Consider the following 17,455-nt stretch of genomic DNA (forward strand, 5'->3'; position numbering starts at 1 on the left):
AAAGGAAGAAAGTTTTGTTGTTAGGCAGTTCTCATGCCAGAGGTGTAGGCCAACTTCTGCAGGAGGAATTAGGACCAGAATACCAGGCCACAAATTTTTTCAAACCAAGTGCTAGTCTGGATCAGGTGACAGAGGATTTGGGTTCACTCTGTAAAGGATTTACCAGGGAAGACACCGTGGTTATTGTGGGAGGGCCAGGGAACAGCATCGACAGAGATCCTGGGTACAGTATAGAGTGTGACCTGGTAAAGATTGCGTCGGCATCGAGACACAACAATGTTGAATTTGTATCTGTCCTGAGACGCCATGACCGGCCTAATTTGGACTCTTCTATTGGGAGAGTTAATTTGGAGTTGGAACGGCTGCTTGGGTCGGGTGCGGGGGCTCATATTGGTGTGGTTCCTGTTGATTACCTCAGTAGTTGGGACTATACCAGGCACGGTCTACATCTCAACAGGAAAGGGAAGGGGAAACTGGCTGGGGTAATAGCAGGAAATTTAAGGGGGGGAGGCACTGCCATGAATGGTAAAATACCAGTGGTTATAGGTGTTGGAGCAGCACCTTTTTTAGGATAGGTAAGACAGAAAGATGTCAAGTTCTACGAGAGGTCAGGATTGAAACAAATGTTCAGTTTAGGAAAGAAATTAAACAGCACAATTCTAGCACATTGGATCACCAATCACAGCTATCAATTATAAATTTTCACCAATCACCAGAAATTTTATCTCCACCAAGTTGTATCTCAGTCTCAGGTAATTGCATTGATGAATTAAAGTCACCCAACCCAGTTGACATAATCTGCCTCTCTGAACACCATGTGACCACTGGAGTGGGGGAGAACATGCTGTATGAGCGCCAGTGTCTGGGTGCGGATTATGGACAGAGCGTTAGATCGGAGGGAAGGGGACAAAGATAAGAGCGACACACCTGCCCCTAAGCAGGAGACAGGAGAGTACTGCAAATATTAGAATATGGAAAGGTTCTCATAAAAGTATAATTAAAAACAATGTAAGTATATTTCATCAAAATATTGGGAGCTTAAAGAATAAAGTAGATGAGCTTCTGGTTTGTTTAGAAGATTTAGAAGCTGAGAATGAAATAGATATACTATGCCTGTCTGAGCATCACATTGTTACTGATATGGATAAGGTAAATGTAAGTGGTTATAAGCTCTCTGCACATGTAATGAGAGAAAATATGGAGAAAGGAGGAGTTGCCATATATGTCAAAAGTTATCATTGTGCAAAAAGTATAGAAACAAAAAAGTTTTGTGTAGAGAAACATATAGAAGCATGTGCCTGTGAGCTTAAATTAAATAAAGGCACATTTATAATTGTAACTGTATATAGGTCCCCATCAGGAAATTTTCATCTATTTCTGAAAAATTTGGACTCCTTGTTGTGCTATCTGTCAGACAGGGGGAAGCAAATTATTATTTGTGGGGACTTCAGTGTAGATTCTCTGAAAGAGGGTAATAGGAAAAATGACCTTGAAGTGTTACTCGATTCTTTCAATTTGACACCCGTTATTGATTTCCCTACTCGGGTGGTAAAGGATAGCAGCTCACTGATAGATAACTTCGTTATAGACCAAGATAAGTTTAAGCAGATAAATGCTAAGCCTGTTGAGAATGGTCTTTCTGATCATGGTGCACAGCTAGTCACAATATATGACATAGCTCCATTCAGCAATACTAAACAGTCCTCCAAAGTAGTACGTTCTGTCAACGATTTAACAATTGCAAATTTCAGGGAAAGCCTACAGCAGTTAGACTGGGATGAGGTGTACCGTGAACCTGATGCCAATTTAAAACATAATTTATTTCATGAAATTTTTGTAAATGCATTTGAAAACTGCTTCCCCAAGAAAATAGTTAAATATACTCGTAAGAAACCTTGTAACAAACCATGGCTTACTAAGGGTATAAAAATATCTTGTAACCGGAAAAGGGAACTGTATCTGACAGCAAGAAAGAGTAGTGACCCAGAAACTATCAAAAATTATAAAAACTACTTTGTTATATTAAGAAAGGTTATTAAAAAATCAAGGAGTATGTGTATCATGTCTGAAATCAGCAACTCTGATAATAAAATTATAATAATTTGGCATATTATTAAAAGAGAAACAGGTCAACCAAGAGCAGAGGAAGACAGTATTACCATCAAATTGAATGAAAACTTTACGAACAAAAAGTCAGAAGCTGAAAATACACTCCTGGAAATGGAAAAAGGAACACATTGACACCGGTGTGTCAGACCCACCATACTTGCTCCGGACACTGCGAGAGGGCTGTACAAGCAATGATCACACGCACGGCACAGCGGACACACCAGGAACCGCGGTGTTGGCCGTCGAATGGCGCTAGCTGCGCAGCATTTGTGCACCGCCGCCGTCAGTGTCAGCCAGTTTGCCGTGGCATACGGAGCTCCATCGCAGTCTTTAACACTGGTAGCATGCCGCGACAGCGTGGACGTGAACCGTACGTGCAGTTGACGGACTTTGAGCGAGGGCGTATAGTGGACATGCGGGAGGCCGGGTGGACGTACCGCCGAATTGCTCAACACGTGAGGCGTGAGGTGTCCACAGTACATCGATGTTGTCGCCAGTGGTCGGCGGAAGGTGCACGTGCCCGTCGACCTGGGACCGGACCGCAGCGACGCACGGATGCACGCCAAGACCGTAGGATCCTATGCAGTGCCGTAGGGGACCGCACCGCCACTTCCCAGCAAATTAGGGACACTGTTGCTCCTGGGGTATCGGCGAAGACCATTCGCAACCGCCTCCATGAAGCTGGGCTACGGTCCCGCACACCGTTAGGCCGTCTTCCGCTCATGCCCCAACATCATGCAGCCTGCCTCCAGTGGTGTCGCGACAGGCGTGAAAGGAGGGACGAATGGAGACGTGTCGTCTTCAGCGATGAGAGTCGCTTCTGCCTTGGTGCCAATGATGGTCGTATGCGTGTTTGGCGCCGTGCAGGTGAGCGCCACAATCAGGAATGCATACGACCGAGGCACACAGGGCCAACACCCGGCATCATGGTGTGGGGAGCGATCTCCTACACTGGCCGTACACCACTGGTGATCGTCGAGGGGACACTGAATAGTGCACGGTACATCCAAACCGTCATCGAACCCATCGTTCTACCATTCCTAGACCGGCAAGGGAACTTGCTGTTCCAACAGGACAATGCACGTCCGCATGTATCCCGTGCCACCCAACGTGCTCTAGAAGGTGTAAGTCAACTACCCTGGCCAGCAAGATCTCCGGATCTGTCCCCCATTGAGCATGTTTGGGACTGGATGAAGCGTCGTCTCACGCGGTCTGCACGTCCAGCACGAACGCTGGTCCAACTGAGGCGCCAGGTGGAAATGGCATGGCAAGCCGTTCCACAGGACTACATCCAGCATCTCTACGATCGTCTCCATGGGAGAATAGCAGCCTGCATTGCTGCGAAAGGTGGATATACACTGTACTGGTGCCGACATTGTGCATGTTCTGTTGCCTGTGTCTATGTGCCTGTGGTTCTGTCAATGTGATCATGTGATGTATCTGACCCCAGGAATGTGTCAATAAAATTTCCCCTTCCTGGGACAATGAATTCACGGTGTTCTTATTTCAATTTCCAGGAGTGTATTTTTAATAATCATTTTCTAAATGTTGTGGATGTAGTAGGATCCAGGTGCTCATTAGAAGATGCTAGGCTGTTAATGGAAGAGGCCATACCTATGCAATTTGATACAACTGAAATCTCACCCACTTCTCCCTCTGAAATTAGGAAAATAATAAACTTGCTTAAAAGCAAAAACTCACATGGAATTGATGGCATTTCCAGCAAAATACTAAAAGCTTGTTCTCAACAGATAAGTAAGATTCTCAGCCACCTGTGTATAAGCTCTCTGGAACAGGGCATTTTCCCTGATAGATTGAAATATGCTATTGTTATACCTTTGCATAAAAAGGGGGATAGATCTGATGTCAACAATTACCGTCCAATCTCCCTTCTAACAGCTTTATCCAAAATTTTTGAGAAAGTAATGTATTCAAGAGTAGCTTCACATATCTGTAAAAATTAAGTACTAACAAAATGTCAGTTTGGTTTCCAGAAAGATTTTTCAACAGAAAATGCCATATATGCTTTCACCAGTCAAATTTTGAATGATCTGAATAACCGAACACCACCCATTGGGATTTTTTGTGATCTCTCAAAGGCTTTTGATAGTGTAAATCATGAAATTCTGCTAGACAAGCTCAAGTATTGTGGCATGAGTGGGACAGTGCACAAATGGTTTAATTCGTACCTAACTGGAAGAGTGCAGAAAGTTGAAATAAGTAGTTCTCGTAACATGCAAAGATCAGCACATTCCTCAAACTGGGGAACTATCAAGAATGGGGTTCCACAAGGGTCAGTCTTGAGTCCTTTGTTGTTCTTATTATATATTAATGACTTGCCATTCTATATTCATGAAGAGGCAAAGTTAGTTCTCTTCGCTGATGATACAAGTATAGTAATCACACCTGAGAAACAAGAATTAACTGAGGAAATTGTCAATACTGTCTTTCAGAAAATTACTAAGTGGTTCCTTGTAAATGGACTCTCACTGAATTTTGATAAGACACAGTACATACAGTTCCGTACAGTGAATGGTATGACGCCATTAATAAATATAGACCTTAATCAAAAGCATACAGCTAAGGTAGAATATTCCAAATTTTTAGGTATGTCCATTGATGAGAGATTAAATTGGAAGAAACACACTGATGATCTGCTGAAACGTTTGAGTTCAGCTACTTATGCAATAAGGGTCATTACAAATTTTGGTGATAAACATCTTAGTATATTAGCTTACTATGCCTATTTTCACTCATTGCTTTCATGTGGCATCATATTTTGGGTTAATTCATCACTGAGGAATAAAGTATTTATTGCACAAAAGCGTGTAATCAGAATAATAGCTGGAGTCCACCCAAGATCATCCTGCAGACATTTATTTAAGGATCTAGGTATATTCACAGTAGCTTCTCAGTATATATACTCTCTTATGAAATTTGTTATTAACAACCAAACCCAATTCAAAAGTAATAGCAGTGTGCATAACTACAACACTAGGAGAAAGGACGATCTTCACTATTCAAGATTAAATCTAACTTTGGCACAGAAAGGGGTGAATTATACTGGCACTAAAGTCTTTAGTCACTTACCAAATAGTATCAAAAGTCTGACAGATAACCAACAAGTATTTAAGAAGAAATTAAAAGAATTTCTGAATGACAACTCCTTCTACTCCATAGAGGAATTTTTAGATATAAATTAAGAAAAAAAAAACAAAAATATTTAAAAAAATAAAAAAATAAAATAAAAAATAAATAAAAAAATAAAGAAAAACAAGAAAAACACAAAAAAATAAAGTTGTTTTATTAACTTAAGTATGTTGTTAAATTAACCTAATAATGTCATGTATTGGAAAATTCGACTCGTTCCACATCATTACGAAATATCGTATTCATGATCCATGAAACTAGTATTAATCTAATCTAATCTAATCTAGAGGACATGGCTACTCTTCCATCCATCGCCTACATATTTATCCCGACAGAGTGATGTAGCAGCTTCAGCCACGCAGTCCACAACAAGTAGTCAACGCGGAGATCGCTCCGGGCCTCGCCGCAAAATCGGGACACTGTGCGGAGCTCTGAGGCGACTCGCCATACTGACCTAGCGCGTGCCACCGCCATCACCACACGACAAACGACTATGAAGAAATCTTTCCATGTTCCTTCCCTTTGATAACAGTGTCGTGTACACGACCAGTCACATCAGCCCTGAGACTTATAAATTTTCTGTTTTTTTTATAAAATTTCATGTTTTATTCATGTAAACAATCTTTTCCATTCTCTTATCAATCCCTTAATCTCATAACATTTTGCTGTTTGATTTGACTTAATTATTGATATCAAAGAAAATTTTGAAGGCTACGGTATGTTTCTGGCTCCCACCGTGGGACATTGTAATTAGTAATCTGCAGGTCCTTTTGTGTAAAAGATCAAAGAAGTCTCAAATAATTACATTTTCGGTGCCCAGCATAGGGCGTCGATTTGACTTCATTCTCACGTTTCTTCTAGTGTGAGGACTTCTGAAGTTTCAGACACAACTCAGGAAGACTTAACTTCCCATCATTCTAGTAATATTCGAACTCTATGTGTTTGATGTTAAGTGCACTCATGTTTTGTTTGTTGGCACTTAGTATGTTGCAAACGTGTCATAAGATGTAGACAAAGAGGTTGTTTTTAATATGTTCCCACTGCCTTTCTCTTAGTTCTTGAAGTAGTTTTAGAACGAATGGTTTTTATTGATCTTTTTGTAGATACTAACGTTGCCATGAGCGTCTAATTGTTTGTATTAGTTCATTCTGCATAAAACTTTGGTTTTGCGGTGAATTTTTTCTATGGAACTGAGGTCTCTGACACTGGTAAGTATGTTAATTGACAAGTTACTGGAGTTCGGGGATGAGTGAGGGAACAAATGGCTCTGAGCACTATGGGACTCAACTGCTGAGGTCATTAGTCCCCTAGAACTTAGAACTAGTTAAACCTAACTAACCTAAGGACATCACAAACATCCATGCCCGAGGCAGGATTCGAACCTGCGACCGTAGCGGTCTTGCAGTTCCAGACTGCAGCGCCTAGAACCGCACGGCCACTTCGGCCGACAGTGAGGGAACAACTCACAGTTGTGGGGAGTAGACAATGTCAATCACAGGAAATTGCCAGGCCAATTGAGGAGAAGTTGCGGAAGTGTACGGAAACTCTAGGCACGTCTGTGGGGAGTACACAGATTCAGAGTCCACTAGCAACCAACAGGTCAGTTGAGGAACGAGGAAATACGAGAACATCTGCAGGGGATATGCAACGTGAGAATCCACTGGACCAAATTCTCGCGGTGTTAGAGAACCACTCATCTCAGTTAACCACCACGGAGGAGGAGAATAAAACACAATAGATAGACTGGACGTCAGTTTAAGCTTTGTGAACATAAGGTTGATGGGAAGTTTGACGAAAATTGGAGACCGCAAACAGAAAGATACGGACGAAGGTCACCAACAGCTTCGACTGAATGATACGAGTATGTGCAACGAAGGTTGAAACGAGGGTAAACGTGCAGATGACTGACATCTCGACGCGCATACATGTGATAAGTAAAACGACCAAGGAAACAAAAACTAGAATGTCAGTCCTCCTGCAGCAAATGTCTCCAGCACGACACAATAGCCCGCATCTCGTGGTCGTGCGATAGCGTTCTCGCTTCCCACGCCCGGGTTCCCGGGTTCGATTCCCGGCAGGGTCAGGGATTTTCTCTGCCTCGTGATGGCTCGGTGCTGTGTGCTGTCCTTAGGTTAGTTAGGTTTAAGTAGTTCTAAGTTCTAGGGGACTGATGACCATAGCTGTTAAGTCCCATAGTGCTCAGAGCCATTTGCACCATTTTTGAACGACACAGTAATGACCTTGTAACGGAGGTCACCCCAACGAATTTACAGACTGAATTACCGAAGTGTGGACATACCACTGTCTAAGTTCTGTTGACCTAAAGAATTTAGGTGCGTATTTTTGCACAATGATCCACCCATGCTCTAGGGCTAGCGTCTTTGATTAGTAGTAGAAACGTCCCCTGTCCCGGTTTGGAACACCTTTGCCGCTTAATTTTTGGACAAATCTCATCATCAATGGCGGCCACAAACAACATGCAAAAAAAGTCACCCTAATTCACTCAATGGCCTTCTCAAAGAGGGCGGAAGAGCGGAAAGAGGCTCAGGGCATTCTCTTGCCCTTATTGTAGGAAATTACAACTAAAGGCGGGAGAATCAGTAATGATCAACAGCATGAGGAAATAGAAAGCAATGGAAACCACTGCATTAAAGACACTTCATGCGTATGCACAGGACATGGGGTCTGTAATCTACAGCAGAACAACGCCGACAACAATAGTTCAGGTATACATGACGACATCGCAAGCAGAAGACGAAGTATAAGACGATACTGAACGGATAATCAGATCGTTAAGGAAGACGAAAATCTAGTTGTCATGGGGGATTGGAATGCGGTTGTAGACGAATGAGTAGAAGAAAGGGTCATGTGATAATGTGGACTTGGTAGTAGAAAAGAGAGAGCAGAAAGAATAATTGAGTTCTGCTATAAATATCAGTTAGTAGTAGCGATTACTCTGTTCAAAAATCACAGGCAGAGAAGGTATACTTGGAAAAGGGCGGGAAACATGTGTAGATTTCAGTTAGATTACAACTTGGTTAGAAAGAGATTTCTAAATCGGATATTGAACTTCAAGGCGTACCCAGGAGCAGATATAGATTTAGATCACCATTTGGTAATGATGAACATTAGGCCGAAGTTTAAGAGACTAGTCAAGAAGAAACAGTGCGCAAGTAAGTGGGATAAGGAAGTGATACGGAATAAACAGATATGTTTGAATTTGTCTGAGGCTACAAACAAACTGCGATAATGAGTTCAATAGGCAATACAGTTCAAGAGGAGTGGACATCTCTGAAGAGGGTAGTCACAGAAGGCAGCTCCGAAGAAACCATGAGTACGTAGCAGAAGAAATATTTCAATTGATAGATGAAAGAAGAAAGTAAAAAATCCAGGTATACAGAAACGTAAGTCACTTAGGATGAAAAAAATTGGAAATTTGGGGAAGCTAAGGTGGAATGGCTGGATGGAAAAATATGAAGAAATCAAAAAGGATATGATTATTGGAAAGACTGACTTAGCACATAGAAAAGTCAAAACAGCCTGCGGTGAAATTAAAAAAAGGGGTTGTAACATTAAGAGTGAAATGGGAATTCCACTTTTAAATGATAGGAGATACCAGATACGTAGAAAGTGTACACTGAGACCTATATGAGGGGAAGACTTGTTTGATGACGGTGTAGAAGATGAGACAGGAGTCGAAAGCGAAGAGATAGGTGATCCAGTTGTAAAGCCTCTTCAAAAGTTCGAAAGGAACTTGTAAATGGAAAGTTTGATTCTCGTTCATTGCGATGCAATTTTACTGGCTGCTGTCCAAAGGGATACAGATATTCGTGTCCAGAATTGAAGAAAGTAATTTCACGAGATATTGCAATTTTTAATGAAACGAAATTCAAGAGAACTAGTCAAGATGCCAGAAAAGATACGGACACTTCGACAAAGCAACAGGGAACGAAAGATGTCTACACGATTTGTCTACTATGCATTACTGGCCTTGCAAACTGATTAATTTGTCGATGATGTTTGTGAATGCAATGAAGATATGCAAGGGAGACACAATGAACAAGAATGGAGGGAAGCAATCAGTGAAGAAATGAAGTCACTGGAAATTAATGAGACATGACAGCTGGCTGGGTGCTGTTCAGGGAAGAAACCAGTTGATAGCAATTGGGTGTCCAAGATTAAACGAAATCAACATGGAGATATTGAAAGATATAAGGCGAGGCTTGTAGGTAAAGGCTATTCTGAGAAGAAGGGTTATGATTATGATGAAACATATGATCTGATTGCACGTTTGGCTAGCTTATGTGCCGGGGAGTCAAAACTGTCTTCCTTCATGGGGAACTACATGAAGATATCTACATGAAAACATCTCAACGAGTCACAGACCAATAGAAACCAATCTTCAAATTAAAAAAGGCCTTCTATTGACTGAAACAGGGTCATCGTATATGGAATACCACATTTGGTACTCTTATCAAGAGTACTGGACTTAGAAATTTAATGTTGATAGATGTTTTTATATTGGTTCGAAAATGATTCAAATGGCCCTGCGCACTATGGGACTTAACATCTATGGTCATCAGTCCCCTAGAACTTAGAACAACTTAAACCTAATTATCCTAAGGACATCACACAACACGCAGTCATCACGAGGCAGAGAAAATCCCCGAGCCCGCCGGGAATCGAACCCGGGCGCGGGAAGCGAGAACGCTACCGCACGACCACGAGCTGCGGACTTGTACATTGGTACTGTGGAGTATGACAGAATGTACCTTCCGTTTTATGTAGATGATTTAATTACTGTAAATAAATCTAATCAGATAAACAAGATTAAATGACTTTGGAAACTCCATTTTTCATGCGAAATATGTCAGAACTAACCTGTTTCCAGGCACTGATTCCAAAAGATCAGGTGGCAGAGGGATTGTGAGTCAACCCACATACTTGCGAAAACTACGGGAACGTTTTGACATAAGGGATTGTAAGTCACCAATGCAGACCAAACACACAATGGAAAGCAGACCATAACTGAGTAATTATCTGCTTTAGGTGGATCTAAGCTATTTCGTCACTGGATAGGTTGTTCGATGTATGCTATGCCTACATCAAGACAGGATCAGAGTGTAGCAGTAAATTATTTCAGTTGATACCATAAGAGACCAGCAGAAAGCCCGTGGAAAGGACTTAAAACAGCGCTATTACTCACGTACTTTAATGGAAAGTTGAATTTTTCTTTGTGTTATGAAAAGGAGCTGATAAGTTGGTTCTCTGCAACACAGATTCAGATTTCGACAGTGGAGAAGACAGAAACTCTACATCAAGGGGTGAAAATACTGTTTTTCTGATGAAAAAATATCAAAGCTGTGTCACCTTATCTTCACCTGAAGCTGAATATATGGTCTGGGCCACAGCAGCAGCTGGACTTCTGTTGATAATTCAAATGTTGATGGACATGGACCTCAATGTCAATTATCGAGTAAGGCTTGTTGAAGACAACCAATCTTGTCATTATTTGCTTGAAAGGTGGGAGCATCAAAGAATGAAAGACAATGACATTAAATTCAATTTTGTTGGAGATTATGTGAGCAAAGGAATTATTGACGTGTGTTATATAAATACGAAGCAACGACTGGCTGACTTGTGGACTAAGGCATTATCACAGTGAACAATTTGAGCAGCGAGATCGTTTAGATGATGCCGAGGAAGGTTGAGAGATATTTGTGTTGAGGAGGAGTTACTGTCATATTTTATTCTGTTGTTTATGTGGCTGCCAACTGTTACAGTTGTTTCTTGTGCTTATTCAAAAGCAAATAAAAGTCATCTGAAGTTTACCAAATAAATAGTTATTATTACAGATAAACTGATAACTCGTGTTCCTGAGACCACTCACAGCACTTTAAATTTAGCAGTTCTTGATATTAATGTTTTCTTCCTTGATAAGATGATTGCTTTGTGTTTGGTACCATTTTCATTATCTCTGCGTGTGAGATCTGGTAAGACAGATATGAGTACTATTCCACATGGTGTCTGAGGTTTTGATGAGCTTGCAACAAAGACAGTGAGTTCCTACATGATGTATTACATTGCTCTGTGTTTATAAAATTTTGAAAAGTGATCATGGCAGGGACTGTTTTTCTATGCAGTGAGGTATAGTCCATGTTGGATGCTGAGTGATGAAACAGAGTTGTGTTTAAAGTGTAGATAGGTTATATTTAGGGCATCTGAATGTTGAGCATTGACAGTGCACAGAGTGAATGACAAATATCAAATTGAACCTTCAACAGGTCTATGTTCTGAATATGGCATGTCCTTCACCACTACGAGGAAAGTTAACGGAAACATTAGTACTTCTCTTTTTCTGATTGTGCTGTTTTCTATTTTTGGTCTATCCTATCTCTCTATCAATGTGTATCTTTGTTAAGAGTTTTATTGATGTGAATGTTTCTGAAGTGATTCATCTGTGAGTATCTGAGTATCCGTAATGTGCAAAACATTTTGGATTACTGATGAGCGATATCAATAGTGGAAAACATTTAAGTAATTAAGCAGGTTCAAGATTCATGTTGTGTGGTTTTGTAATGTCACGGAAAGGTGGGTTGTTAAGAGGTAATCGCAGTTGGTTGTTAAGAGGTACTCGTAGTCTCTTTTTTAATAAAGTTGTTCTTTTGTGCCATGAGTGATTTTATGCAGGTTTTGGTGGCAGAGCGAATGAATATTTGCAAAGCGGTTTTAGATGTGAATTACATGTGTGGTATATTGATTCTCTCCAGGTGATATTGGTATTGAGTTTTTGTTGCTGAATTATGATATTTAGGATATTATTTGAAGTATTTGTGCATTAATAATTTATATCCAGTGGTGTAAAATGGGTCGGGTTGGATTGTAAGAAATGGTTAATGAGTTTATGGTTAATAACTGTATTTAGGCAGTTTTAACTCAAGCACTGTCTCTCCATACATATCAACATTTCAGGTCTCATATTTAACGTGCTGATGTTAGTAGGAGTATGAGACGGGGTGCATTCAGTCGTCATCTTTCTCGCTCTGCCATACTACACAGATAGTCCCATTCACACCAATCATACTGCACTCTAATTCCAGGAAGTTAAAAATTCTGTACCTGAACCAGCACACCAAAGTCGCTGTGGGATACTAGGGCTACATCCAAACATTTAAATGCATTTACAGTTACATTGTATAAATTGGTGAATAGTGTTTATGTGAGATACAAGTGCGGGAGAGTTCTGTGGGTTTGCTACAGTACAGTCGAACGACACCGTGTCCTGAAGTTCTACAAGACCTCCTATGGACAGTGGCCGCAATTGTTGCTGCGGTAATTTGGGCACCAGCACGCCGCCGAACACTTGAATGTCCTTGTCCAGCATCGGATGATAGTCCGTGAGAATACTGAAACCTAAACACAGCGAAATACACACACAGAATAACACTAGACGAAAACGGAGAAAATACTTACTGATAGTCTTCTTCTTCCAACACGATTACCGCTGCTCCTGCTGGTGGTGCTTCACACAGGATAATGTGTAGACAGCAAATGACGGCAATTGTTCAACAGAATTAGGAAAATTAAAATTGCTTGAGGTGTGGGGACCGAGCTTCCTGTAAATGGCAGACAGAACGATGATATCGATGAGCACTCCCATACCGCACGGAAAGTCGATCAGGGAAATTGGTCCGAAATATTCGTTCGAAGGAGTATATTAGGCGATGGACAAAAGTTACGGGAGAAAATAACGAGGAGGCCGTCAAACATGTTTTAGGCAATAACTCATTTTACAGATCGTTCGGAAAACGATATTGTACAATCATGTTAAATATTTAGACAGTCGGTTGATGATTTTAAGTAAACATTAGTCCTTGCAACTATTGTATAAATATGCAGAGCAACTGAAGATATAGCTTCGGTTCAATAAAACAAGAATGAAACAGGGTAATGAATTTTACTGTGATCTTTTGAAGAGACATGAAGATACAAGACTGAGAACATCTAAATCCACCACTTAACAGTGCGCAGCATTTTTTAACAAAGAAAAGTTTCATAAAATCTTTTAATAAACTGGGCTACTGCTGTGAAAGTTTAATTTTATAGCCATTTACGGCAAATAATATGTTTATAATAAACATACCTTTTTTGCACACTCCGAACTTACGTCCGATACACCATTCCAAAAATTCAAATTTTGGGCGACCAAAATGCAAAGGGCGGAAAAAATATTAAAGAAGCAAAGAATGACAACGAGATTTATAGTTCTTTTAGCGAACATAGCATAGTATAGTTCAGTATGAAGAACGTTCCAAAACAGCCTTACCATGATATTATACTTTTCAAACATCTTGTTTCTCCTACTGTAAGATTTCTTGAAACGGTCATGCATCTGTATTCTTATATTGTGACTGATGGAAAAATTAAAATTGTGTTAACATCACATTACCCAATGTCATTTACGGAACTCGGCTCGCTATTTTAGAATGGAAATAGCACCTTTCAGGGGACGTATATATGCGCGTTTCTATTAGGTACAGCTGGTACTCAAAAAAGTGTAACGAACACAAGGTGGTTTCTGTTTTACCAAATAAGCCGAGTAGTTTAAAATAGCTTCCTCTTCTTTCGAAAACAAGACAGAGAAATCAGTTCATGAATTATGACAATAAGCAGAACAGCCTCAGATTTAGAATCGTGGAAAAAAAGTTTAAATCATGTGACAAAAAACAGTACTCTTGTAGCGCCCTAGGGTTGAGACCTTGCAGAGCATATGGTCGTTCCATTATTCAGACTAAGCTAATAATTGGTTTCAACTGAACACTACTTTACCGGTACGTTCAATATCTCACTGTGTGTACTAAGATTCAGACAGTAGTAATTGGCTTGCTATACATACATAAACGTTCAAATTAGCTACCTACTGCAATATTCATATGTTAATTAGAAGAGAGGTGCTTAAACACAGTCTAATTAACGACACGAAGGTAGCAATCGCTTGGTCACCAGAACGGCGCGTAATGAGTGCTCGCCGTTGCGCTACACTTCCGCGCCGTCGTTATAAATCAAGAACAACTAGCACGGTCGAGTAACAGCTTAACCTTGTTACTAATCTGATTATCAGATGCGCTGGAGAATTATGCACAAGACTTGAGAAACGATGGACATCTCTTTTCATCCCGGTACTTGGTTCACAGTACTAATTTTTGCTTATGTACGAAACGTTGCTTTCAGTGCGCTTCATCGTTTAGATTACTAATCAGCAATATAGTATGATTATTGATGGATTTATCTTCGATTCTATGCTTTTACATTTACTTTTTATTGGTTTTAGGTAAAGCTGTTACATTTATCTAAAAAGGGAAATGAAAATGGTACATTTCAAGAGAACAGCTTTTTTAACGATGTGGCATTACATGTATTTTCTTATGATAATTGCTTCACTCTCATAACATGAATAAGGAGAAAGTTCTTTGTTTACGACAACGTCTATACTTACTATTCTCTAAGGACACGCTTGATATCGACCTGTTTGTGTTGTTCAAATGTGTGTGGAGTCTTATGGGACTTAACTGCTAAGCCATCAGTCCCTAAGCTTACACACTACTTAACCTAAATTATCCTAAGGACAACCACACACACCCATGCCCGAGGGAGGACTTGAACCTCCGCCTGTTTACTGTATGATATTCACAATAAGGTATTTTAATCGTAACCGTATAAGTAGGTAACTATAAACATGCTTCAAGGATACGGTTGTCAGAAGACTGGCCAAATCCAAATCACCTACGCGATAGGCAGAATCATGAGGCGACTGAGCGATAAGTTCGTTATAATACATGATGGCTATTCAGACGCCGAATAATGTTTCCACACACTCTGACATGGGTGAGTACCTCATGAGTGCCCGTGCGAAACTGATTCGCCACAGAAAGTGTCATATTCATAATTCAGACTGTATCTGTCTGCAAGTATGTTCAGTTTTCCTTGGTGTAATTTCTCCGGTATTACCACTCTTGAGGGGAACCACATTTTTAATTACAATCGTTTTTACGTCATTAACAGTTATCAAGTAATCTGGAGTCATTTATTCCGGACGATACGCTACTGCTCCCATGAGTTACACTTGTTTTTATATTTAACGACGGCGACGACCAGCTATCACGTGTTGTAGCCAGCAGAAGGGAACGTATGATAGGACAGATGTTCATAGATCGTGGAAACATTTTCCATGTCACAAATGACAGCAGTAGAGGGAAAAATGTTGGGGAAGATCAGCGACTGGAAACTATCAAACTAAAAATCAAGTAGGTTGGATGTGAGCTATACTCCGAGAAGAAGAGGTTGGCACAGGAGAGGGGTGAGGAAGTCATTGTGGGCTGCTTCAGAGTAGAGCGTATATTTGTAGTACATATAAATTATTCATCAGATCGAGCTATTGCTTAACGAGACGTGAAGTCACAAGACATCAAAACTGGTACTGCTGACCAGCTGCCTGCTTGATTGTTTCGAGTCGGCTCACAATAGAATACCCTCCCTCACTGGCAAGAGCTCGGCCGTCTGTATATAAGAACAAGTTATGTGCCGCCCACTGGCTTGCAATTTTCAGGTTTTAATCATAGTTTCGCACGTTGATGCTCTTCTTTCTTTCCGTGATTGCTGCAAAAAATTAGAGAGATATTCTACATCATCACAGACATTGTTTCTCTTTACGCAAATACCTTTCCGCAATTATTGTGCAATCAAACAAACGCACAACGAAACAGGTGGGGTGCAAACAGCTGCAACAAATCGTTTAATGACGACTGAAACCTTGTGTTTTTGTGGCAAAATAAATAAAAAGTGCTTTTGAAACCAGCAGAACTTACGTTAACAATGAAGGCAAGTCTCGAAGGAAAGGGAAACAATCGTAAGTAACATGTAAACAAAGCGATCTACAGTCTGAAATGGAACGAAAAAGGAAAAAAAATTAAAGCCGTTTTGCTTGTATGCCTATGTCATGAAGCCAAGATGTGTTATAGCTACCAGCGTAGAAATAACTAGTTAGCATCATGTAAAGTATATGTAAAACTATATAAACACGAGTGGCGTTCGATGAGCAATGCAACGCAGTTGTTTCTCGGTCAGTTTCCGCTGTAAAAATGCGGAATTTTTCTGTGGAACATCATGGAATACTCCCGCTTCAGCCCCTATAGTTTCATGAAGTTCCCCCGCCTCTGAATTGCTTCGGTGTGTTCCTTCAGTACACCTGGAGCGGATTGCAAACACTCGAGTAGTACTCAGGAATCGGTTGCACTAGCGTCCCACATGCAGTCTCCTTTACAGGTGAATCACTCATTCCTAAAATTCTCCAAGTAAGACCAAGTCGATCATTCGCTTTCCCTACAACGGTCCGATGAAATTTCTTGCTAATCGTAACCGAGGCGTCGAACGCGAGTCACCTAGAAGCAATAAGAAAGAGGTAATGACAGTAGGAAAATGAAAGCTACCAAAGCTTGCAGTGGGTACGTAGCTTAGGCAAGGAGGAACATTCAGTGTGCAGAAAAAACTCAGGAATGCAAAATACACCCATATAATGACTAGGCGGTTACACCTCTGGTAACTGACTGGGCACTTGTAATAATAAAGAGACAGTTACCATATTTACTAAAAATATGAAGCAACGAAGCCAGAAGCAACGCTAAACTGGAAAACTAACTGTAACGATGACAACTTACCCATGATTACACCGCCCCATGAGCACAAATATGTGTACACACTGTGAGTACTGCTGTTATGCCGGCAATTAGACTGTCAAACAAGTATCAAGAACCCGTGGAGCCATAGTGAGAAAAGGCTCACAAAGGTGGCACGCCAAAACTTAACTGATGGCAAAGGCTTAAATAAGGGAATCAATAACAAATACAGGGGAAACCATCATTTTAAGATATGCATCATACTATCAAAAGTGTTTGATGTTTCGGAAACTTTTGTTCATTTATTAAATAAGAAAATTTGAAAGAAATATGCTTAAAAATTTCACGCTTTTCAATAAATTAAGTTTCTTCTCTTTGTTGGCCACGTGAACGATTTTAACATTTTATAAATCTTGGGGCGATGGCCAAAAGATTCGAAATGGTGGGCAAAGAGGGTAAATTTATTCACCTAACTTTTTTTTCAATGGATGTTCGTTTTACCTAAAGCGAAAGATCTCCCTATT

This window comes from Schistocerca piceifrons, chromosome 5 (assembly GCF_021461385.2).
Source record: "Schistocerca piceifrons isolate TAMUIC-IGC-003096 chromosome 5, iqSchPice1.1, whole genome shotgun sequence".
Taxonomy (NCBI): domain Eukaryota; kingdom Metazoa; phylum Arthropoda; class Insecta; order Orthoptera; family Acrididae; genus Schistocerca; species Schistocerca piceifrons.